The sequence below is a fragment of the Heptranchias perlo genome, chromosome 6 (genome assembly GCF_035084215.1).
Source record: "Heptranchias perlo isolate sHepPer1 chromosome 6, sHepPer1.hap1, whole genome shotgun sequence".
Taxonomy (NCBI): Eukaryota; Metazoa; Chordata; class Chondrichthyes; order Hexanchiformes; family Hexanchidae; genus Heptranchias; species Heptranchias perlo.
In genome coordinates this window covers 107255385-107273778 of record NC_090330.1, presented here as the reverse complement: position 1 = coordinate 107273778, position 18394 = coordinate 107255385, and the positions used below count along the sequence as shown (strand labels likewise).

General features: G+C 40.7%; 1 protein-coding gene across 1 annotated transcript in view; it reads right to left on the bottom strand.

Moving 5' to 3' along the window:
* The window catches only part of mbnl2 (muscleblind-like splicing regulator 2), a 104425-nt gene extending 87292 nt beyond the window's left edge, over positions 1-17133 (bottom strand). Inside the window, exon 1 of the mRNA XM_067986559.1 lies at positions 16950-17133. The gene's annotated coding sequence lies outside the window, so the exon portion shown is untranslated. The remainder of the gene's footprint in view (positions 1-16949) is intronic.
* Between the last annotated feature and the right edge of the window lie 1261 nt (positions 17134-18394).

Genomic DNA, 18394 nt, shown 5'->3' with positions numbered 1-18394 from the left:
CGGCAGCGAGCGAGTCCGAAAAGCGCTGCCGTCAAAACTCGACTGCAGCAAAGCCGCCCTCAGAGTGATTGACAGCTCCGCGGACCGCACCAACACACCACCGGGGAAGGGGGGGGGTGGTGGCGGTGACAATTAACGACCAATAAGAATATAACGCTCACCCACGCCTCATCGTCCGATTCTAATTTCTATAAAACGGAAATTTCCAGCTGTAGGATCATTGCTTATATTTCAGTAGGGTGTCGCTTGGTTAGTTGATGTTTTCTGTTTAACATGGCGTTTCCTTGCTGTGCAAGGACTTGGTACGCTCCACTCGGAGGGCCGTCCTCGGGGAGACAGCGGGAGGAGGAGGAAGGCCCGTCGCCACGGCAACCGTGGCCTGGCCTGTGGTGCAATCTCAGACAAGGCCTGTAAAACTGCCATTTCTTACTCGTTTTTGATTTAAAATAATAAAATGTTGATTTAGTTTCGTTAACAGAAAAAAAAACCCGTTAATTTTATATATTCAAATGGAGCCAAGCAGACCTGTCATTTTGTAATTGGGGGCGGGATAAAAACATGTTACGTGTCTCTACTTGCAGGTCTCAAATGTTCCTTCCAAATAGGTTTTTTTCGGTTGATTCTTTCCAATTTTTTTTTGCTGCAAAAAAGTTGTAAATAATTAAATGTGTTGAAGTGGACAGCTGTTGTAACCTTACCTTGTTCTCGCTGCTTCTAAAAGCTCATTTAATTATAGACTGAAGCTCCTTCCATCCCTGCTGGAGAAATTCTGCTTTTAATCTTTTTTTTAAAAAAAAACTTGAGAAGCACTACTTTGTGGGGGGAGAAAAAAACGAAATGAAAAATGATAGAGCTTCCACCAGCTCCGCCATTTTCAATCTGCATCAGTGTGGTGAGCTGCAGCTTGAAGACATTTCCATTGCAGTGCAAAGACATCGAAGCTCAATATCAAATCTGTAGCTGTATCTGGGCAAGGATGAATGCGAGCTGGACTGTAATTGAGGATCACTGCAATCACAGGCTTGTCATTTTTTTGCATTTACTACAGATTCTTGAGTTTTTCCAGGAAAATCCAGCTTTCTGAATTTTCTCAACAGTTCCTCTCAATTTCCAAAACTTTTCAATAGCTAGATTTTATACTGAAAAACTACTATATACCACAACTTGGCATCATTGGGTCTTCCAGTTCCTGATTGAACTATTGTCAAAAAAAAGTTCCTGTATAGCTTTAAACATTTTTCTGTATGCCAGCAGTTAAGTATTCAGCTAATTTAGATGACAAAATACCACATTTAAACATACAGTCAAGTACAAAAGATCTTTACAAAGCAAAAATAAAATTAATAGTTCTCTTCCTCCTCACGGTTATTTATGAAACTGTATCTTTTAATTTTTTTTGTCAATGTAAATTAACCATGATCAACAAGAAGTATGAAATACTTCGAGACAATGGCTTAGATTTGCCAATCATAAGCTGATGGCAACCCATATAAAATTGATGGTTTACTGTCACTGTTATGATCAGAAAACGTAGGCCCATTCGTTTGTATTGGAACTCATCATTTAAAATTTACCCATCTTCGAACTAAAAAGGGGTTTTCCAAACCCAGGAGCTTGTTTTGCCAGAAAGAATGGGTGTAGCTGCTATTAGCAAGTATATGAGTAGTGAGGGCGTAGGAGGGTTATTTCAATGTCAAATCAGGTACATAAAGGGAAATAAAGAGGGGGGAAGAAAGATTGTATTAAGAGAGAGAGAAAACAGACAGAAAGGAATGGTTAAAAAAATGTAAACATTTTAAATTTTACATTTTTTAAGTTTCCAACAACTAAAACCTGAAGGAATGAGACTCCACACTTGTAATAGCTAACTTTCAGTGCCAGAGAGGTTGATTGGCAGTAATTATCAATTATCATGTTGTTAATAGGGTACTTAGACTTGAAATGACAAGACTTTCTGTGGCGAGTTTAGTTCACATCTACTGCCCAAATACAGCAACTTCACGCCATTCAATGCATTTCAATGGTGAGGCAGTTAGTGAGATGTCTTTTGGACGCTGATTTTTTTTCCCTGCATAATAAAATAATAATTGGTTGCTAGATACAGTAAAATAATTTCTCCCTGTTGGTTGTGGATGTGCTCCCCTAGATGGAGTAGCAACTAGTGAGCTGCAAGTGATATAGGAATCCTGCTACTGATAAACCCTGATGAATCTTCAGTACTGCTGTGGACATCCTTGCTGGATTTGCTGTAGGCTCATTACTTTTTGAAGTGGTGCCTACTGTTATTTTTACAGAGCTATGCGACAATACCAAATTGCCACTGACAATGTCATCCATCTGTATTTGTTCTACTCCACGCATACTACTGCCAGAGGATTCCTCCTCACTGTGCCCCAAGAAATGTTTGAGCATAGCACAGGACATCTATGAGGTCTCTGAATCTCTTCCTAATGGTTGCCCGTAACTGTATTCCAAGTAAGTTGAAGCTGGATATGACTAAATCTTGGAGTTTGGACTCCAAAGTCGTAGTTGCAGTCGTGGGAGCACTCATTAGGGATACTCCTACTGTAAGCTCTGGGATTCCCTCCCTAAACCTCTCCATCTCTCTACCTCCTTTAAGACGCTCCTTAAAACCCACTTCTTTGACCACCTGTCCTAATATCTCCTTACGTGGCTCATTGTCAAATTTTATTTGACAACGCTCCTGTGAAGAGCCTTGGGACATTTTTAAAGGCGCTATACAAATAATGTGGAGATGCCGGTGATGGACTGGGGTGGACAAATGTAAGGAGCCTTAAATGTAAGGCGTCTTACAACACCAGGTTATAGTCCAACAGTTTTATTTGAAATCACAAGCTTTCGGAGGCTTCCTCCTTCGTCAGGTGAGTCTTCAGTACTGCTGTGGGCATCCTTGCTGGATTTGCTGTAGGCTCATTACTTTTTGAAGTGGCGCCTACTGTTATTTTTACAGACTCACCTGACGAAGGAGGAAGCCTTCGAAAGCTTGTGATTTCAAATAAAACTGTTGGACTATAACCTGGTGTTGTAAGACTCCTTACAGCTATACAAATGCAAGTTGTTGTTGTAACTATGGCCTGCATAAGTGAGGACCCACTGCAGATGCCACCAGTGTAGCCACATGCTCAATGGCCGTCTATAATGCAGGCAACCCATCGTACACATCCGGGTATTAGACTTCCCTTCCACGGTCATGTGCAAGGAGGTAAGTGGCTCCTCAGTAGCCTGCTGCCCTGTCAATCTCCATTTTAAAGAAGGCCCACTGAGGTCTATATGTCTGGTCGCAGCAACTCAACATGCTAGACCTTTGCTCTGCGCCAGCCTACATCTCATCGGTTACCACTGCTACCTCTCATCATCAGTGCTGCACCTCTATACTTCCTCCTGAACCTCATTATGATTTTCTTCTGGATTGTGTGTTTTTGCGCTGCTGACTGATTTAAGCGTGGTGACAGCTGGTGCTTTGGTAGAAGCTGCTCAATTCTGGCTGCGGGGTGGTTCTGTGAATGACCAAATATTACATTACGAGTAAATAAGTGCATTTATCCATACGGGTACCTCGTTGTCATGACGTGCTCTAATAGTGCTTGGGCACTATTACTTTATATTGACATATTCATGTGCGCATAATAGAATATTTTAATTATATTTGTACCGTGGGCTCTTCACTGTCTTTCAAGATGTACACACCCCTGGGCTTCCAAACGCTCCCTCATGAACAGCTGGACAATAGTTTTCTCCTATGGAATCAATGGTTTATGCTCCTGGGGTCCACCAACTGTTTCAATCAGCACCTTGCGATTATATGTCATGAGATCAGTGAAGATTAAGACATGGTAATTTAGTCCATGGAAGTTGCTTCTTGTAGTACATTCTCTCTCCCCTCTTGTATAATACAATTTGCATAATCCTGCTATTTTCACTTATAATACCATACTTGCTACGTTCTTAACATTTCTCTGCCAGTGCAGCTTTTTAGCTTATGTTTTTTTTACAATTATAGTTTTCCATCATGTGCCTGTATGACATCATGTGCAACTTTATAGTAATTTTCATCCTTTGCTGTTGTGCTCTTCCATAAGTCATGTAACTTTTTCTCACTTCTGTTAAAGTTTTTATGGTCTTTGGCACTGTATTGACCATTTGGGGACAAAATCCTATTCTTACTTCCTCCTCTGTGTTTATGGGGATAATTCTTCCTCAACAATAGTATCTTGCAAGGCTTCCAGTGCCTGGTTGCTAAAAGAAGATTTTTCTCCCCTTTCTTTGAGGTATTCCTTAGTACAATTGCACACTCCACAACTGGATTAATGAAGATCCCAACATGTATGCTAGTTAAGTGCCTTGTTAGCTGCTTGAGAAGTATTAAAGGATTATTATTGCAGGCATATTGTGATTAGTTACCATTTTTCAATACTGCTACCAAAATTGCAATTTCAGAAATTGCACATTTCAAAAACAGGCATTCCTGCAATTATGTTAGTGATTTGTCACCATCAGAATTTCTCCCATTTTCTGAATAAAGAAAGAATTTTGTCGCCTTAGTGTGAAACCATAGGTGATTTTGTACTAAGGTCTCATGTCCACCAGAAAGCATACTACACCTTCCCAAGCTGATACCAATGAAGAATCCGAAAAGTGGCTGGAGGGACATTCTTCTTCTCATCAGCCTGGGCTAATTCAAAAGTATGTCTGAAGAGAATAAAGAATGTGTTCTAACTCATTGAACTATTCAATCTGCCAGAGTTGATTTTTAGCATAAATTTAAGGCAATATGCAAAATGTGCATTGCTCATTCCTGGTCTGATTTCCAGTTAGTTCAAATCCCTCCATGGCCTCGCCCCTCCCTATCTCTGTAACTTCATCCAGCCCTACGACCCTTCAAGATCTCTGCGTTCTTCCAATTCTAGCCTCTTGCACATCGCCGATTTTAATCGCTCCACCATTCGCAGGCGTGCCTATCTCTAAGCTCTGGAATTCCCTCCCTAAACCTCTCCGCCTCTCTACCTCTCCTCCTGTAGGACACTCCTTAAAACCTAGCTTTGACCAAGCTTTTGGTCACCTGTCCAAATAGGTCCTAATTTGGCTCGGCGTCAAATCTTGTTTGATGACAAAATTTGGGACATTTTACTTCGTTAAAGGCACTATATAAATGCATGTTGTTGTATTAAGTTTGATTTCTGGCACATGGGTTCTCCCTATCACTGTTTCACTAGGTTAATGAAGAATTAAAAAACTAGGAGGAAGATAGGCTAGATTTTCCATCCATTGATTATAAATGGGTGGGAAATTAGTCCATAGTGTGCTGTGATGAAGCAAGGAAATAAAGAGATCGTCAACTTATGAGGACAGGCTGCATAAGCTTGGCTTGTATTCCCTTGAGTTTAGAAGATTGAGGGGTGATCTAATCAAGGTGTTTAAAGTGATAAAGGAATTCAAGAGGGTAAATACAGATAAACTATTTTCTTTGGTGGGGGAATCCAGAACAAGAGGGCATAATCTTAAAATTAGAGATTGGCCTTTCAGGAGTGAAGTCAGGAAGCACTTTTTTTTTACAGAGTGTTGTGGAAATCTGGAACTCGCTCCCCTAAAAGGCTGTGGATGCTGGGGGTCAATAGATCAATAGATTTTTGTTGGGTAAGGGTATCAAGGAATTATGGAACAAAGGCAGCTAAATGCCATTGAAATACAGATTAGCCATGCTCTAACTGAATGGCAGAACAGACTCGAGGGGCTGAATGGCCTACTCGTGTTCCAATGTGTGCATGAACATCTATACAGTATATAGGTGGGCCGAGTTATTATGCTAATCTACTTACAGCAGAATATTTTCCACGAGACAAGCTATGTGATTTTGATTAAGTAATTAGAAATAAAAAATATACTTAACAAATGCTATCTATTGCAGATAATTGCTGCTAAATTGTAGTTGTTACTCATGAAAGGGAGAGACACTTTCCAATAGATCTGCATTTTCAAGTTTAGATTGTGCTATTAATGTCTAGACAATACCTCAATCACGTCTGGTGATCATTATAAGCTGTCATGTTACCTACTGTATGGTGATCCGAATTTATTTCTTGTCTCATCCAGACACAAGGAGTAGTTGAGGTGAATAGCATAGATGTATTTAAAGCGAAGCTAGATGAATACATGAGGGAGAAAGGAATAGAAGGGTATGCTGAGAGGGTTAGATGAAGAGGGGTGGGAGGAGGCTGGTGTGGAGCATAAACACCAGCATAAACCAGTTGGAAACTGAATGGCCTGTTTCTGCACTGTACAATCTATGTAATTCTATGTAATAGTACAGCTATCCTTCAGCAGCATCCTCCTCCCAATGTTCTAATAACATGGTGTAGGAGGAACTCTACTGTATTGGACCTAGTGCACAATGTTGCAATTCCTAGGTTATTTTTCTCTGAAACTAGAAAGGTATAAATCAAATGTTTTTAAAGTGCAGTTGAGCACAGTGCTGGCTTGTTCCCAGTCCTTCTCTCTGAAAAATGTTCAATGCCAACTTGTAGACTGCTGAATTGCAGTGCTGAAGCAGCTAACTTAGATACAGAACAGAGCCATCCAATGTACAGGCTGAGCAATTACCTCTGTGTATATGTGCATCAGCCATTGTGGACCTGGAAAAAGTGAGTGAATTAGCAAATAGTGACTTTATAAATAAAATGTTCATGTTTTGCAATGCAGACTAAAGATTTCTCCTTTCCAATGATTTAAAACCAGAGAGTGGATCTTATTATTCTGATTGGATTTGCTTTTAAAATCTTTATTTGTGCCCCAAAAGATTTTCAAAAATATTTTAGTCCCAGATTCCTAAAACAAGAGTCCCAGAATTAATTGGCACTCCACTAGTCTATACAAGTGGGGCATATCGTGGTTAGGCAGAGAGGAAAATTGTTTGATGAGTGGCAACCCTATGTTATCTGGCATGCTTCATCTGAGTACACAGGAGGTTAGCTCTCTTATTATAAAAGCAAGCAGAGCGTCTATAATGACTGGTGCTTGCAAGCCCTCCTGCTTGCTCTACCAATGGGCCAAAATATGATTGTTTTACCACAAATGGTCTTTGGATTGTTGTGTCGGAGAAAAAAAAGAGTCCAAGCGTCTGTTGCCACGAGTAAATCATAATTATCGGAATTGAAAATAAGCCCTGTATTTTATGTAATAGATATTTGTTCAAATGGAAAATAAATTACATTAAAATGACCAGAGAATTTGTTCCTTTTTCAGAAGGTTAAGGGCACCATGTTGAAAAGCAGTATGGATCAGTACAGTGAGATGCCAACTTCAGCAAGCTGGTGCTGTCTTTACAGATACTGATCAAATGCTCAGTCATTGTAAACATTCTATTCAATCATTTCCATTTAATTGGTTAGAAGTAAGGTTTCTGATGTGTTTTTCCGCTGGATCAATAACATTAAAAAAAAGTCCGTGAATGCTTCTTATCTACAAGTCATGCCGACATAGAGAAAAAGCTTGTTATCCTTATGCATCAGGAGATTTATTTGCTTAGCTCCACTATTAGCAACATTCCCTACTAAGCAGCCATCTGACAACTCATCACTCACATTACTAAGTGTTGAACTTGGCATATATCTCTCTAATGAACCTGCAACTCCAGATATGAGGCATATTAAATAGCCAGCCATACACATCATTCCATTTTATAATTCGGACATTTATCAAGTACATAGTTAAAGTAATGTATTCATTTATTTATAAAATCAATGGAATAAAAATCGGCTATAATGTGGTGGCGTTACACTCTCACAGATTACTGCCCAGGCAGTGAAGATGGATATCTACCCCACTGTTGTTATATACTCAAAGGTGGCAGCCAATTTGGACACAACAAGGTCCCAAAAACTGCAGTGAGGTAAATGATCAGTCATTCTGTTTTTGATAGTGTTGTTTGAGGGATAAATGTTGGCCAAGACACCAGAGAACTCCCCCTGCTCTTTGAATAGTTCATGGAATCCACCTAAACAGGCAGTGTCCCGTATTCGAATGTGTATGCTGTTGTGGGCTGACTGTTTTTGCACATCACGAATGCTATAACTAGGGGCATAATTTCCCCTGCATTGTGCAAATTGTGTGCTAGTGAAACCAACTGATACATATTATAGAATGATTTTCTGCCCATTTACTATGAATGAGTGGGAAATACACCCCAATAATAAGTGTTAAAATTACAATTAAGGCATAGTCCAGCACTAGACAACAGAGTCAACATGGCCATTTTTGATTTCTTCTGGGAGATTAAGTTGGGCAGACAGAAGATTCAGAATAGTAAATATTCCTCTGTCAGGGTCTCTTCATGTATCAACATGTGGAGATGCCGGTGATGGACTGGGGTTGACAATTGTAAACAATTTTACAACACCAAGTTATAGTCCAGCAATTTTATTTTAAATTCACAAGCTTTCGGAGATTTTCTCCTTCCTCAGGCAAATGTTTCAAGATCTCCTTGAAGCCTACGCATTTATACATATTGAACAATAATACATGGTGTTTACAGACTGCCCCTGCAACTGCCCGTTGCCAAGGCAATCACCGTGTTCAGACAGAGAGGTGTTACCTGCAGAACCTCCGAATACACATTCAACAAAAAAACAAACAGGGAAAAAAAACAGAGAAAAAAAAACACAGAGAGAGGCAGAAACATCCGGAAGGCAGAGAGAGCCAGCAAATGACCCATTATATTAAAAACAGATAACATTTGTTCGCTGGTGGGGTAACGTGTAGCGTGACATGAACCCAAGATCCCGGTTGAGGCCGTCCTCATGGGTGCGGAACTTGGCTATCAATTTCTGCTCGACGATTTTGCGTTGTCGTGTGTCTCCAAGGCGGCCTTCGAGACACACGACAACGCAAAATCGTCGAGCAGAAATTGATAGCCAAGTTCCGCACCCATGAGGACGGCCTCAACCGGGATCTTGGGTTCATGTCACGCTACACGTTACCCCACCAGCGAACAAATGTTATCTGTTTTTAATATAATGGGTCATTTGCTGGCTCTCTCTGCCTTCCGGATGTTTCTGCCTCTCTCTGTGTTTTTTTTTCTCTGTTTTTTTTCCCTGTTTGTTTTTTTGTTGAATGTGTATTCGGAGGTTCTGCAGGTAACACCTCTCTGTCTGAACACGGTGATTGCCTTGGCAACGGGCAGTTGCAGGGGCAGTCTGTAAACACCATGTATTATTGTTCAATATGTATAAATGCGTAGGCTTCAAGGAGATCTTGAAACATTTGCCTGAGGAAGGAGAAAATCTCCGAAAGCTTGTGAATTTAAAATAAAATTGCTGGACTATAACTTGGTGTTGTAAAATTGTTTACATGTATCAACAACTAACTTTGCTGGCAATTCCAGAAATACAAATCACTAAATGTAGCGACACAAGTTAATAAGGCCATAAAAAAAAGCAAACAAAGCACTGGGGTTAATTTCTAGAGGATTGGAATTGAAAAGCAGGGAAGTTATGTTAAACTTGTATAGACCCTTCGTTAGACCACACTTGGAGTACTGTGCACAGTTCTCTATATTATAAAAAGGATATTGAAGCATTGGAGAAGGTGCAAAAAAGATTTACAAGGATAATACCAGAACTGAGAGGTTATATCTATCAGGAAAGATTGAACAGGCTGGGGCTCTTTTCTCTTCTAAAAAAAAAAGAAGGCTGAGGGATGAGCTGATAGAGCTTTTTTTTTCTATTCATTCATGGGATGTGGCTGGCAAGGCCAGCATTTATTGCCCATCCCTAATTGCCCTTGAGAAGGTGGTGGTGAGCCGCCTTCTTGAACCGCTGCAGTCCGTGTGGTGAAGGTTCTCCCACAGTGCTGTTAGGAAGGGAGTTCCATGATTTTGACCCAGCGACAATGAAGGAACGGTGATATATTTCCAAGTCGGGATGGTGTGTGACTTGGAGGGGAACGTGCAGGTGGTGTTGTTCCCATGTGCCTGCTGCCCTTGTCCTTCTAGGTGGTAAAGGCCGTGGGTTTGGGAGGTTCTGTCGAAGAAGCCTTGGCGAGTTGCTGCAGTGCATCCTGTGGATGGTACACACTGCAGCCACGGGCCAAAATATTGGCAACTCTGCAGGGTCCAATACAGTTCTGTAATTGGAAAGTTGCTTTCACTTTCTGTGCAGCAGCATATGTTTTCCACATCATCGTCAATCATGTGTTTGCTGATTCCATTTTGTCACAATTTTCTTTTCCCAGCTGCTTTGTGACGGATGACATCTTGCAGGTTGGCTTTAGAAGTTAGGATTTCTTTTTTGACTTACCTTTTGCACAATGGTGACAGACTGAAATCCTGTTTGATAATTCAGTTGTGTCATCCATAAACTATTACGGTTGCAAATTTAAAAGAGACAGACTGTGCCATGAGAAGCATTGTAAAATATACTTTTAACCTTTTCAAAAAGACGATTCAATGTCTTCATAGATCAGGTGGTGCGCTGCAATTTACGACTCAAAGTAAAAATATTTTTGTGACATGTTGTGTCCCTCCCATCTTCATATACAGTTTATTTGTGGTATTCCTTCCTGTTATTGTTACAGTATGAATTTAGCAGTATCAGGATAAATTGAGCATCAACTTTGTATTATAATATCACAGAACCAGCGTCTCTAAACTGCAAGACAATCTAAGTGGATGAGCTAAAGCTGGAATAGTGCTGTGTTGGCTCTAGTATGACAGGTGCAGATTGTGTCATCACAACATCATGACATGCACTAAGACTGATCTGCCTACATGACAGAACAAAGTTTGATACTGCAGGCTGGTAGACTTATGTCAGTGAGTAGATTTAAATGTGTATCTAGTGGGATAGTGTGTCTAGTATCAAAGTGAAGAGAACACTCTCACGGGACACACCAACTTCAAAGCAGAGTCCTACTGCTACTGGAAAGTACTACTCTGCAAGGGTAATTGAAGCATCATTGCTACTGGGCCTGGTGCCCGTAATATAACAACAACAATAGTAATCTTAAAGAAGCGGAATGCGAGTTTTGCATCCAAGATAGTACAGCTGCTAGTCCTGTGTGAATTAGGTACATTAAGGCCTGTCTAACTAAGGATCAGTCGGTTCAGTACAGCTTAAAATGGTCATTTTAGTTTCATTTTTAGTATTCATTTTCATATTTTTGAGGATTACTTTATAGTTTAAGGTAAATGGGGATCTAACTCATTTTAAAATGCATTCAGAAATTAATTTTAACAATTGTAAAATTAAATTGTTTAAATATTGATGTATAGTTATTGCTTCATTTTTTTTCATTACATCTCTAATAGTAGCACTATAGTTTTATGTCATTGCACAAAGATATTTTGGACAGAAGAAGTATAATCCAGCATGTTTAAACATGCTTCTCACTAAATGAGTACTTTGCATCTGTCTTTACCAAGGAAAAAGATGTTGCCAAAGTCACAGCAGAAAAGGAGGTAGTTGAAATAATGGATGGGCTAAAAATTGATAAAGAAACAGTACTAGAAAGGCTGGCTGTACTTAAAGTAGATAAGTCACCCGGTCCGGATGGGATGCATCCTAGGTTGCTGAGGGAAGTAAGGGTGAAAATTGCAGAGATGCTGGCTACAATCTTCGAATCTTCCATAGATATGGGGTTGGTGCCAGAGGACTAGAGAATTGCAACTATTACAACCTTGTTCAAAAAAGGGTGTAAGGATAAACCCAGCAACTACAGGCCAGTCAGTTTAACCTCGGTGGTGGGGACGTTTTAGAACCGATAATCCAAGACAAAATTAATAGTCACTTGGACAAGCGTGGATTAATAAAGGAGAGCCAGCATGGATTTGTTGAAGGCAAATCGTATTTAACTAACTTGATTGAGTTTTTTAATGAGGTAATAGAGAGGATTGATGAGGGCAATGCAGTTGATATTGTGTATATGGACTTACAAAAGGATTTGATAAAATGCCACAGAATAGGCTTATCAGCAAAGTTGAAGCCCATGGAATAAAAGGGGCAGTGGCAGCATGGATACGAAATTGGCTAAGTAACAGGAAAAAGAGAGTCGTGGTGAACGGTTGTTTTTCAGACTGAAGGAAGGTATACAGGGGTTGGTATTAGGACCGCTGCTTTTTAAATATATATTAATGACTTGGACTTGGGTGTACAGGGCACAATTTCAAAATTTGCAGATGTCACAAAACTTGGAAGTGTAGTAAACAGTGAGGAGGGTAGTAATAGACCTCAAGAGGACATAGATAGACTGGTGGAATGGGCGGACACATGGCAGATTAAATTTAATGCAGAGAAGTGTGAAGTGATACATTTTGGCAGGAAGAACGAGGAGAGGCAATATAAATTAAATGGTACAATTCCAAAGTGGGTGCAGGAACAGAGAGGCCTGGGAGTATATGTGCACAAATCTTAGAAGGTGGCAGGGCCGGTTGAGAAAGCGGTTAAAAAAGCATACGGGATCCTGGGCTTTATAAGTAGAGGCATAGAGTACAAAAGCAAGGAAGTTACGATGAACCTTTATAAAGCACTGGTTCGGCCACAACTGGATTATTGTGTCCATTTCTGGGCACCACACTTTAGGAAGGATGTGAATGCCTTAGAGAGGGTGCAGAAAAGAATTACTAGAATGGATCCAGGGATGAGGGACTTCAGTTACGTGGATAGACCGGAGAAACTGGGGTTGTTCTCCTTAGAGCAGAGAAGGTTAAGAGGAGATTTGATAGAATCATAGAAGGTTACAGCACGGAAGGAGGTCATTCGGCCCATTGAGTCCACACCGACTCTATGCAAGAGCAATCCAGCTAGTCCCACTGCCCCACCCTATCCCTGTAGCCCTGCACATTTTTTCCCTTCAAGTATTTATCCAATTCCTTTTTGAAAGCCATGATTGAATCTGCTTGCACCACCCTTTCAGGCAGCACATTCCAGATCCTAACCACTCGCTGTGCAAAAAAAGCGTGTAAAGAAGTGTTCAAAATCATGAAGGGTTTAGATAAAGTAAATAAAGAGAAACTGTTCCTATTGGCGGAAGGGTCGAGAACCAGATTCAAGGTGATTGGCAAAAGAACCAAAGGCGACACGAAGAAAAACTTTTTTTATGCAGCGAGAAGTTATGATCTGGAATGTGCTGCCTGAAGGGGTGGTGCAAGCAGATTCAATCATGGCTTTCAAAAAGGAATTGGATAAATACTTGAAGGGAAAAAAATTTTGCAGGGTTACGGGGAAAGAGCGGAGGAATGGGACTGACTGGATTGCTCTTATAAAGAGCCGGTATGGGCTCAATGGGCCGAATGGCCTCCTTCTGTGCTGTAACCATTCAACCATTCTCTGATTCTATGATATAGTAAAAACCCCTGGTGTGTTTGTGTTTGCTTATTTATCGTTTGAAGCAACATGACAAACAGTTGCAAACAAGACAAATTGTTTTCTATTATTATTCTAAATGTGCGAACCTTGTTATAGTCATTTCACAGATAAGATTTTTATTATGTTTCCCCAAACAGAAAAAAAACTGTTGGTCTAAAAAGTATTATTGTCACATTGCTTAAAAATAGAATAAATAACTTTATTTGTTTTTCTCTACTGTACGGCTGACTCTTCCAGGCCTTGATACTTTCCCTTTGGATGGGATTAGGAATTGGAGAATGACTAGTGTTGCAGCTCCGATTAAAACTTATGCTCTATCTTTTAAAGACTTGGGGTGTCTGAACCCTCTTTTACTCCTTTTAAAGTTTTACCAATTAATGTACATTTCCTTTCCTTATTCTTCTTCCTAAAATGTGTCATCTCACATATCTCTGCATTAAATTTCATACGACATCTATCTGCCCAACTACTAATCAGTGTCCTGAAATGACTTTCAGTCCCTTCAGTTATCCCTGCTCTCTATTTCTGCATTGTCGCTCACTGAAATAATGTTTCCGCAGATTGATATTGAATTTACCCTACTTCAAGCGCAGGCTGTGTCTCCTGGTCCTACTGATCTGGACAAGGTGAAACAGCTTGTCATCGTCTACATTATCTAGTCCCTTTAGAGTCTAAAAACAGCAATCAGATCACCTCTTAACATTCTCTTTTCCAGTGAGAACATGCTCAATTTACATAATGACTCCTCATAATCCAATCACTCCATTCCCTCAATCATTCTGGTTGCTCTTTTCTGTATCCTTTCAAAAGCTGCAATATCCTTTTTGTGCTGCAGTGACCAGAACTGCACACAGTGTTCTAAGTGCGGTCAGACCAATGATTTATAAAGTGGCAGGATTGCCTCACTATTTAGGCTCAATATTGACCTTTTAATGCATCCCAACATCTGATTTGCTTCACTTACTCCCACCGAGCATTGTTGCGACAGCTTCAATTTATTGTTAATCAGGACACCAGATCTCTTTCATTTTCCATGCACTTTGTTTTCTTTCCATTTAAGTAATAGACCCTTCCTGGATTTTTTTGTCCCTATGTGAAGTACTTTGCACTTCTCTAATTTGAATTTCATCTGCCACCTGTCTGCCCAATTCCCAAGTATATTCAAATCCTCCTGTAGCTTATCCTGTTCAGCTTTCGAGTCTATCACCATCATTCACTTTATATCATCTGCAAATTTAGCCATTGTGCTTGTGACTCCAAACTCCAGATCATTTATGAAGATATTAGACAAAAAAGGTCCCAAAACAGATCCCCGCAGGACCCCACTGCTATCATTCTCCCACGTTGATGACAATCCCTGTACCACTACCCTCTGGATTATATTGATCAACTAATTATGTAGCCTGACAGGAATACATGGTGGGCATCACATGTAATCTCTGATGTATTGTACCTTAATTCAGGGTAGTTAGTTCCACAGCATGTTATCCCACTCACAGCACGTATAAAAGTGCAGATTTGGCTTCGTAAGAGAAGTGGCCTATGTATGGAAACTGCCTCTCTGCCATGGGCACAAGACAAAAGAGTTAGCAGAAAGCTGAAATTATAGCAAGCACCTTATCACATCTCTCTGAAACGTACCAAATTCCCTTGCATAAACTGAATTACTCTGAAGTGTAGCCATTGCTACGTAGGCAAACATAACAACCGTTTTTCACACAGCAAGATTCCACAAACAGCAATGGCATTAACGATCAGTTAATCTGTTTTTGTTTGTGGTGTTTCCCTGAGGGAGGGATGTTAGCTAGGACTGATTTTCTTTGAAATAGTACCACAAGATCTATAATGTGCGCCTGATCAGACAGAGTCTCAGTGTACCTCATACAAAAGGCAGTACCACCAAAATACTGCACCCTCAGAACTGTACTGGAGAGTCAGTTCAAGTCCTCATATGGGGCTTGAACCCACAACCTTCAAACTCAGGGGTGAGATTGCAATGAATTAATCCAAGCTGACATATTATTAAGGAAAGAACTTGCATTTATATAGCCCCTTTCATGACCTTTGGACGTCCCAAAGCGCTTTACGGCCAATTAAGTACTTTTGAAGTGTAGTCACTGTTATGACGTAGGAAACGTGGCAGCCAATTTGCGCACAGCAAGGTCCCACAAACAGCGATGTGATAAATGACCAGATAATCTGTTTTTTTAGTGATGTTGGATGAGGGATAAATATTGGCCAGGACACCGGGGAGAACTCCCCTGTTCTTCTTCGAAATAGTGCCATGGAATCTTTTCCGTCCACCTGAGAGGACAGGTGGGGCCTTGGTTTAACTTCTCATCCAAAAGGCAGCACCTCCGACAGTACAGTACTGGAGCGTGAGTCTAGATTTTGTGCTCAAAGTCTCTGGAGTGGGACTTGAACCCAACACCTTCATGACACAGAGGCAAGAGTGCTACCCACTGAGCCACAGCTGACACTGTGGTGTTTGATATATAAAGTGTATTCTGTTAAATTCCTCAGTACTTGGGCAACTTCATTCTTTTCATCATGATGCATCAAATATTTGCTATAGCCGATAAACATTCCAAATAACACTGTTTTATGTTCACATTAAATTGCAGTACATCATCACCCATTCCCCACTGTAAAACTGTACGATTTCAGAACATACTTGTGATATACATTCATTTGTTCAAAAGCTTTACTCATGAAGGAGGCCTCCGGCTATTGAAGTAAAAGACTCTGTGTTCCTGCTTGGAAGATGATAAATTATTAAAGTTACCTGGCTGCTGTGTGAGGGCATGCTGAGTACACACAGCATTAGGGCCAACACCTTCCCTAAGAACTCAGCCAATTAGCCCTCAAGGGAATGAAAACCTTTTCTTTCCGGCTGCATATAGTGACACCACTGTTCCCGGCCAGAATGGGATGATTGGGTAATTCTCCCGACAGTCACGCCTGGAGACCGCACTGCTGTAAGTGATTGGGATTAATTTTACACACGTAATTTGTATTAGGTAACCATCCTCCACTCACTGCTTGTTGCTGGGGAAATAACCCAGCTTTTATTGAGACATTGCTGTAGTTTCGGTCATGATTTCAGTCTGCTGTAGTTTGTAGAGAGTCTTTTTAAATAGACTTTGCTGTAAGTCCTGCCCCGCCTCCAACTCTTTGGCTGACACAGTGGTTTCACTTAATTTCTTTCCAGACTGGTCTTGTTGGTTTAGAAGATTTGGAATGTAAAACAGATTATCTGGTCATTATCATATTGCTGTTTGTGGGATCTTGCTGAGTGCAAATTGGCTGCAGCGTTTCCTACATTACAACAGTGACTACACTTCAAAAAGTACTTCATTGGCTGTAAAGCTTTGGGACGTCCTGGGGTCGTGCTAGGCGCTATGTAAATGCAAATTCTTTCTATTTCTTACAGGAGTGAGTGCCCAGACTGCTACCATCCTAACCATAGTACAGTAAAAAAAACTCATTCACTGGAGCCAGAACCTTTAAATTAATGTGAAGATCATTGACATTTAAATCATTGCTTCTGGTAGGCATAAATTAAAAACATACCTTAAGTTATCCAAAGGTGTGCAGATAAAAATTTTAGTCCATTTCCTAGCTCTCCAATGGGGTTTTAACTGTACCTGCCTCTTTAATGGTGCTGCTGACTTTAAGGCCCAAATTGTTCCCCAATTTTTTGATTCTGTATCCAATAGAGTGGCCTCTAGATGTGCTCGACATTTGCCATCTTCCTGTTGATGAGGACCAGCAGGAAATCCTGGTGCTGCAGTACTTTCCAGAGCGCAGCGCAACTTCTGGTATGCTCCGCCCACATTGCTCTCAGTCAGATTTAGTTGAAAACTCCAGCAAATAGCCTATTAAATGTTTATTTAAAGCAGCACAGTAAAGTTTCAAATGCTAAAAACCTGGAATGTTTTGTAATTTTTCCGTTGAGGTAACTATTAATGTTAAGTTGTTAATTTTGCGCAGGATTTCTTCATGCTGGTGGTTGAAATAGGGGAAATTTCCTATCTTAAAAACTTAGATCTGGGTCAACATGCACAAGGATAAGCCTCAGCTAAAGGACACCAGCTGATCCCAGTGGGACCAGATTGTGGTCTCTTCCTCTGCATCTCTTTGAACTTCCACTGACCGCTGACTTGTATCCCCTCTCCATGCTGTGTCCCTGTAACTGCTAGCCCGTGCCATCTGCTGCTGCCTAGCCAGACTGCAGCATTGGTCTGAAACCTGGCAATAGATATTTTAAAATGTCTTCATCCACTTTCTGGAAGTTGCTCATTTCTTAACATGTGAAATCCGAACCTCACATAATGGCCCAGAATTTGCTGGAGTGGGGCATCTCACGGGGCCATCACCCTTCAGTCCAAATATTTTTGCGCCGCAAATTGCTGGAAGTGCGAACTGATAACGGCGAGGGCAAGAGGCATCTGTGACCTCCTGAACATCAGGTCCTATGGTCCATCTACTTAACCAATGAAACTTAAGGATTGAGAAAGAAACAGAGGCAAGACGGAAGAGGAAATAGGGTGAATTAGAGTCAAATCAGGAATAGAAAGAGTGATAGAGAGGGAAAGAAAGATTGGATTAAGAGAGAGAAAAAAAGAGACAGAAAGGAAAAGTAAGAAAAAAATTTAAAGTTTAAAATTTAAAAATTCTCTAGGAACAATTTTCTACCTGCAGGAGTGAGACTCCACAATTTCAATTGTTCCCTTTCTGGGCCGGAGAGATCGAGTGGCAGGTCAAGACAATTAATCACGTCATTAACAGGGCCCTTACGCCGTGAAATAACAGCCCTAACTTTCTGCAAGTATTTCTTGACACTTACGGGGAGGTTGAGGGCAAGCTCCCACGGAGCAAATCGTCCAGCAATTTGTGGCGATTCGCAACTCACAAGGTATCTCTTCCTCACCACAAATTGCTGGGATTTATAAGCACTAGTAACGGTGAGGGCCATTAAACGCGCCATTATTTTTACCAGCACATTCTGGACCAAT